The sequence below is a fragment of the Cygnus atratus genome, chromosome 2 (assembly GCF_013377495.2).
Source record: "Cygnus atratus isolate AKBS03 ecotype Queensland, Australia chromosome 2, CAtr_DNAZoo_HiC_assembly, whole genome shotgun sequence".
NCBI lineage: Eukaryota > Metazoa > Chordata > Aves > Anseriformes > Anatidae > Cygnus > Cygnus atratus.
The window spans coordinates 10,662,916-10,670,443 of record NC_066363.1 but is presented as its reverse complement, the minus strand read 5'-3'; positions in this window follow the sequence as shown (position 1 = coordinate 10,670,443).

The following is a 7,528-nucleotide window of genomic DNA, read 5'->3' as shown; positions in this document are numbered from 1 at the left end:
GTTCTTAAGCCAGAGGCTTTTCAGTCCTACCAGTACCTGCAAAAGATGTTCCTCCTTTGAATGTCCTACACCTGAGCTGGGAGGAAACCTAAGCGTGCTTCTGGCTGCAGCACTACACATTAGAGACTCATGGAAATGTATTACTTTTCCCCTCTGTAGCTTTACAAAACAGTATATTGGTTTCCCCTTCAAGAGACATATTGCTTTTTTTTTTTCTTTATATTCCACTTGTTTTTTGTTCCACGATTTTGCAATGTTCAGCCTGTGTAAGGGGTTGTGTTAAAGGGAAATTCCTTGTGATTATTTTGCTTAGGAGAATGCATTTTGCTTAGGAGAATGCACAGAAATACCATATTCATGGTGCCAAGAACTAATAAAAGCATCTTGGAAGATCTTTCAGTTCTGCTTCTTGACAGAGGTGAGCCATGCTGCAGACACTAACTGATTGTTAATGCAAATTTTGTTTTGGGAGCAGTGAGTTACTGTGGTCATTACTGATACGTTACAAGTCTTTGGAGCTCCTGTTCTGAAATATTATATTAAACTTCAAGCATAAGACTCCTAGACTTTTTGAGGTATATTTTACCTGATTAATTTATGGAATAAGTGGTGTAAGAATCAATTTATTTGCCGAATAAAATGTCAACTAAAATGGATATTTCTCTGCCTGCTAGTTTGGGAACACGGTGTACCATGGGTTTGGCTAATATATATTGCTAGTTGATGTTTCTGCCCTTTAAAAAATATTTTGAGGTCAATATGATTGCAGCTTTCAATTTCTTACAATTAAGTGGACACCAGAAATTCATTTAAAAAAATAAAATAAGATGGCAAATATAATATCATTAAAAATATGAATAATTTTGACTGTCAGCACAAAACAAATGTGCACATCAAGCTAGTTAGCAAGGTGTTTATTAATGGGCACACACTTACACAGTACATGAAAATCCAAAGAGCAAATTAAAACTAAAACTAAAGTGAAAAATAAAAAAATAAAACATTGAGTTCTGATGCTGGCAGCCCTTCTGTTCTTTGTTTCTTTATCTGTTTTCAGTTTCTTCTTACATATTTTGGGTAGAGCTGTAGAGGAGTTAAAAATACAAGGATTAATTCCATCACTTGTTCAGCTCCCAGGAAATCACAGCTAATCCCAGATCCTGCACAGCTGCAGGTTACCAAGGAGGATTCTGGAGAAGTTTCCTACTTGCCAAAGAACTACTTGCTAAAGATACATTTGCTTATTCAAACTGCTAGAACAAGAAATCTAACACCAACAGGACTTCCATACTAATCCAACACCCTGTCCTGAACAGTGGCAAACAGCATGGAATGTAAGGAAGAATATAAGAACAGGACAAAGATACTTGGTATTTCATAAGTATTCCCTCAGAATCAACTGATTTGTGTTTCTTAATCCAGAGGAAACATCTTTGTATTTAACCTTCTGTGGGTTGTTCTTCTATTATTTCTTTTTAATGTTTAATCTGTATAAACATTTACCAACCCTAACATCAACTGTAAGGGTCCATGCATTGTCTATGTATTGTGTGGGAAAAAAAAATCACCCTTGCTTGTCTATAGCTTGCTAGTTTAATTTCATGCCCCCTAGTCTTTGTATTGAGAGAGAGTACCAGCACTCTTTCAGTATTTGTCTTCATGCCACCTATTTATCTCCCCTGGAATATTGTTTAAAAATTTGTGCCATATAAACTTACTGCTAATCTTCCACATCAAAGAAGGTTTAAGTGAGAAATTGCATGCTATTGTTAGCAGCTCAGTTCTTTCACTTGCAAATTCCTTTAGGATCCTTTGGGGATAATATCAGACCTGGCAGTTATGGTTCTTTTTATGTATTTGTTCCATAACTTCTACCAAAACTTTACTGAATCATTGCTTACAAGCAAGTCTCTGCTAAGGGCTCTCTAGACTCTTCTGGTGAGATCACAGGTGTAAAAAAATCTATTTGTCTTTTCTTCTTCTTATCTTTTTAAAAATGTTGATGTACTTTGATCCTCTATTTGTTATACTGATGCTCTGGCAGGCTTGCTGCTTCTGAAGTGTTTGGAAAAGATTTTAACTATTAGTGTTGATACAATTTTCTGAGTGACAGAGAAGAACCAGGGAACACCAACACTTTAGGAAGCAACAGGGAAATATCTGTGAATTGTCCCAAAGGAATTAGAGAGCGCTGCTCTAAAAAGGTGATGAGGCCAACAGACCAGCTGAAGTTCCTCTACACCAATCCAGGCAGTATGGGAAACAGCAGGAGGAGCTGGAAACCACCACAGTTGGAAACTATGACTTAATTGCTATCACAGAAATGTGGTGGGATGAAACACATGCTGGAATAGTGCAATCAAGAGCAACAAGCTTTTCAAAAGAGAGAGGCAGTGAAGGAGGGGCAGGGATTTTGCCCTCTATGTTAAGAACTGGATAGATCATGAACAACTGCCTCTGAGAAACAGACACAAACAGGTCCAGAGCTTGTGGGTAAAAATTAAGGACCAAACCAATAAAGGACACTTAGTGGTTGCGGTCTACTACAGGCCACTTGATCAAGGGGAGCCTGTTGACAAGGACTTCTGGCTTCAGCTACAAGAAGCATTACAGTCACACTCTCATTGTGATGGGGTATTTCAACCACCTGGATGTCTGCTGAGAAAGCCACACAGCAAACTGTAGGCCAGGTTGGATAGGGTTTTGGGCAACCTAATCTATTCAGTGGCATCCCTGCCCATGGCAGGGAGGTTGGGACTAGATGGTCTTTAAGGTCCCTTCCAACCCAAGCCATTCTATGATGCCATGACTCTATGATTCATTTGGAAGTTCATCTCCAGTTCTATTCTGCTTTTTCAAGTGCAATCTGTCGATCTTATTGGTTTTCCTCATTTGGGCACAGTCTCAGCTTTTGGAAGTTTCTTTTTTTTCTTCTAATAACCTTCCCAACTCTTCTGTACAGCCATACCAGATTTCTTTTTGTCTTTCTGTAATTGAACACTTGCCCTGAGTTCCTATATGGAGTCTTTGTATATTTTCCTTGCTGCTTGCCACAGTTTTGCCCTTTGACCATCCCTTTTATTGAGCTTCCTCCCCTGTATGTAATTCTTATTGTTTAAAACAAGAATAACAAGAGTGGCATTTTTGTTTATGTAGCTCCTGTCACAATTCAAAATGACATCAACATCTAGGACTTTCCCAGAGTCATCACTAATCTTTTAACTCATGAGGCTCAAGGGCATCACACTCCATAGAAACTGTATGACTGTTGAGGATCATCCTAAAAATCTTTTCATACTTTATCAGTCCATGAACATTTAATGAAACTCATCATTCTATGACCAATCATCTATTTTTTCACATTGTGTTAACTCCTTGAATTTGATTTTTCCCTAATGCATCCTTTCTGCAGTGTCATGTCTGCATCATTTTTTTTTTTCTCCCAACAGCATTAACATAATCAATGCACTCAGACCTTGGCAGAATGGCAAACCCTTCATATCCAAGAGTAGCTACAAAAAAGCTCCATACCATTCATTTTCAGAAACACTTTTTTTTTTTTCTTTTTTTCTTTTTTCTTCTTTTTCCAGAAATAACAGAAAGGACCTTAGTTTCAAATTTAATTAGGTAAGTGACCTCTATGAGCAATATATTCAAAATGAAGTAGTATTGAAGTGACTGTGGCTACTGTGGTCAAATCGTAGCTGCTGGGTATTTTGAAATCCAGATATTCACCAAATATTGCATTCCCCTGGTAAGTTAGCATCATGGCTTGACAAGTGGGAGTTGGTTAATGACCTTAACAGGTTGCTGAGGAAAACAAGAGTGAAATTACTACCATATGCTATCTAGTGTTCAGTTAGTACAAGGTGGATAGACAGCAGTGCAGAAAGGCCAGAAGACAAAACAATAAACAGTGAGAACACAAGTAGATGATACTTTGAATCTGAGCCCTGTAATTCATCATCATATTGCAACCAAAATGCAAGTCAGTGACATAGGGCGATGAATAACAGTTAAGGCACAGAACTGTACCAAAGACTTACAGGATGTGAGAGCTGGGGGCTTTTTCACTAACACAAAAGAGGTAAATAAATAACAGCAACATGTAAGCTTAGCATTGCATGAAAGCTGGTGTTAGCATTTGATCTTACAGTCTTTCATGTCTTCCTGTGCCGCTGTGGACTGAGATACTTCTAGTGAGTAGATGCAGTTAGTTCAAGCATAATGTAATTTGGAGCTCATTTACTTCAGAGCAGTCCATGCAATCAAATCTCTGGGATGAAAGCTGTTTTTCAAATAAAAAATATCAACATTAAGGGTTTGTTACCAGTTGGTATATGCAAATGCATTAAGAAAAAGGGGAAAAATGTGGAATGATTAGGAAGGGAAAGCATGCACTGTGTATGTTCTTGCTCTGCTCTGTTTGGACAGAACTTTAACATCACAACCCAGCCTTTAAAAAATATAAAAATAAATAAAAACACTTGAAAATCTCCCCAGTTCTTCATAATCATCTTCTAGGACATTCTGAGCTTGTTCCTTTGTTTTGGTTTCTTGTCTCAGCTGCTTTGTGCCCTGTGTCATCTCTAACAATTGTGGGAAGAATATGTTAAATACCGTCAAATTTGGAAAAACAGCTCATTACATCCACTCCAGTCATTTTGCTCCAACGTAAATCACCACATAAGGTGCAAGGCAATTAAGACTGAGCTCCATTGTACTTCCATAGCCTGACCTTAATATTAAGTCCTGAGACTGGTGAGTCAGTTTCTGTCTGATATTTTGACATTTGCCTCTCACTAATCATTCTGCACAATTCCATTAAAAACACTATATATTAAAGCAGAAAAATTGCATCTCTTAGGATTAATTTCTAAGTTTCCAACCCAAAACAACATTGTGATTGGGGGAAAACTGAACTGGCATTTCAGTTCTGGAGATTCAGTCAGCTAATTGCTGGCATATGTAGTTAATGAACGTCATTCCTCAATACATAGTTTGAGTATATAATATATAGGTTGGGCCACAAATGTAGGGCTAAAGGGAACAGAACGAGACTTGGTTTCTCCTGAGAGTTCAGTGATTCCAGTCTGAGCTTCCTCAATATCCACTGCAGCTACTCAAACCCAAGGACACTCAACACCTCCATAGAATCAGAACAAGAGAAGCTAGATTGAAGTTAGATTCTCAGGTTTTCGTTGGCATTTGGTGAAGAAAGATTCGGGGAATATGGGGCAAGATTCAGCCCATGTACATAGATTTCTCAAGCAAAATGTAAGCATCTAGGGCTTACACACACTTCATTACACTTACTAAAAGCCGTATTTTATGTAATATCCACATTTTGTGCAATACTTCAGTAATAAATGCATTTTCCCAAGAAGTGGAAAATATGTGTGTCCAGGGCCATGTAAACCTAGACACAACAACTATATGTCCAGTCCACCAGGCTCTCTGCTGAATGATGTCCTTCACGTGTCCTGAAGCTGGGCCATTATGCAGCCACAAATGTGGCCAGAACACCAGACAAAAAGGGTTGCCATCAACTGGGTGTCAGGAAGTCCTGGTCCCTGCTTCTGTTTTGTTAAACTAGCGCTGTAATAAAATCAGGCCTATCAGTGAGCAAATATTTGTGGGGGTGGCTGTTATTTTCTATCCATCTATTTTTAACAACTTTAAAACCAGTTAGCCCCTCTCAGCCTGAGAGAAAGTATCAAAGATGTAATTTTCATGGAAACAGATGACCAAATATGAAAGAGGCTTGTCTGTCACCACCACCAAGTGACAGAGAATGGCACAATCTCAACCCTCCTCCAGTCACACTCTTCTCAATCACAACAATAGCCTTGATTCAAGTTGGACCAAGGAAGACATGGAAACAAAGTCTTCAGCAAACCTGACACTACTACACCACAACAGTTCATAGCTACTTCCTCCTACTTTAAAGTTATTTTCTGGCTTTCAGGGTGATTTTTTTGTTTGTTTGTTTGTTTGTTTTGTTTTGTTTTGTTTTAGGAATGAATTCTGTTCAGGTAGGCCTTTGTTCTTCACAGAGCTTTCTGGATCCTGAATGGACAAAGGCACCCAATCTCTACAGAATGACAGAGCACACATCTGCTCCTAATATTTCATTTTGTGGACAGATCCCTGTTTACCCGAATGCCTATCTTTCTTCACCCACTGACACTGGCAACCTGTGTCACAACTACCCTGACTCTTCCTGCTTTTTAGATGCTTACTGTTTAACTTGGACACCTGAAGTGGGTGGTATTGATTTTGCCTGTAGAACATTCCTGTGGATTACAGGGGTTTGCTTTGTCAACATGTATTTCTCTCATCCTCCTATTACGTGGCAAAATTTCTCATATGACCTTCATTAATCCATTCCTGATTAGAATGTCATTCAACTCACACTGCTTTGGACTATTAGGCTGTGCTTACTACCATATGCTATTGAATTTTTCTCTGAACGGAGACAGCAATTTTGGACTTTTTAAAAGTTTGGTTACACTAGAGTTGAAATTTCTCCTTTTATATCTCCTGGGTAGACTTGAGCTAAGCAATAGAAATCACACACCATATTGATGATGACATTGAAATCTCATATCTCTTCTTTCTAAAATTCTTGCTTTTTGTATTTACCATTAGGCTGATGGTTAGTTGAAGTTTTTGACAGAATGGTGTTCTGAATTCCTAAAGCACACTGAGCTTCAGTCTTCTTGAAGGGAGTAAAAGAAAAAAATAAAATCATGTCCTAAACAATATTCCGTCTCTATTCTAAAGATACAAAAAAAAACAAGAATCAAAACAACCTTAAACTGTAACTTACTCTAACTAAATATTCACTACATATTTGTTTGGTTCTATTCCAAGATTTTAAAGTCATGCAAAATAGCACTCAATCTTTTGACTATACCGATGTTATTTCTCCCTCTCTTCCTTTACCAGGACTAAGGGTGGCCTGGATTTTTCATCCTTTTTCTATTGTCCTTTAGTACATTTTCCCCTCTTGCTGGAGAAGAGCCCAGTATAAGGTTCCTGATACAAATACACTCAGATTACCAAAAAATGAAAATCCAGATCCAACTCTTGTCAACTGACCTTAAATTTCCTTGTCACAGAACAAAATTCCTCAGAAGGTAGAGGTTGGTAGACTTCTTTTCCTCTCTAGCAAAATTTATGCTGCTTTTGAAAAACCCCAAATGGAAAATTTTATCCTAATGCTTAATATTTGTATTTCTGCCCAAAATAGTCATCATATTGTTTATTTGTGATGGAAAATAGAAATTTTCCACAAAGACGGGCACTTTATATAGAAAACCAATTTGTCTCTGCAAAAAGCCAAAGAATCCAGCAGTCAATTTTGTATAGAACAGCAATATTGATGGAAACATTTGGAGAGGGTCTGCTTACCACAAAATAGCACAGGGGCTTGGGAAAGACCTCTAGAAAAGCTTGATCTACTGATGCACAGAGCTTACAAAATCCTTTTCACTGGCTGATCAAGTTCTACCCTATAAACCAA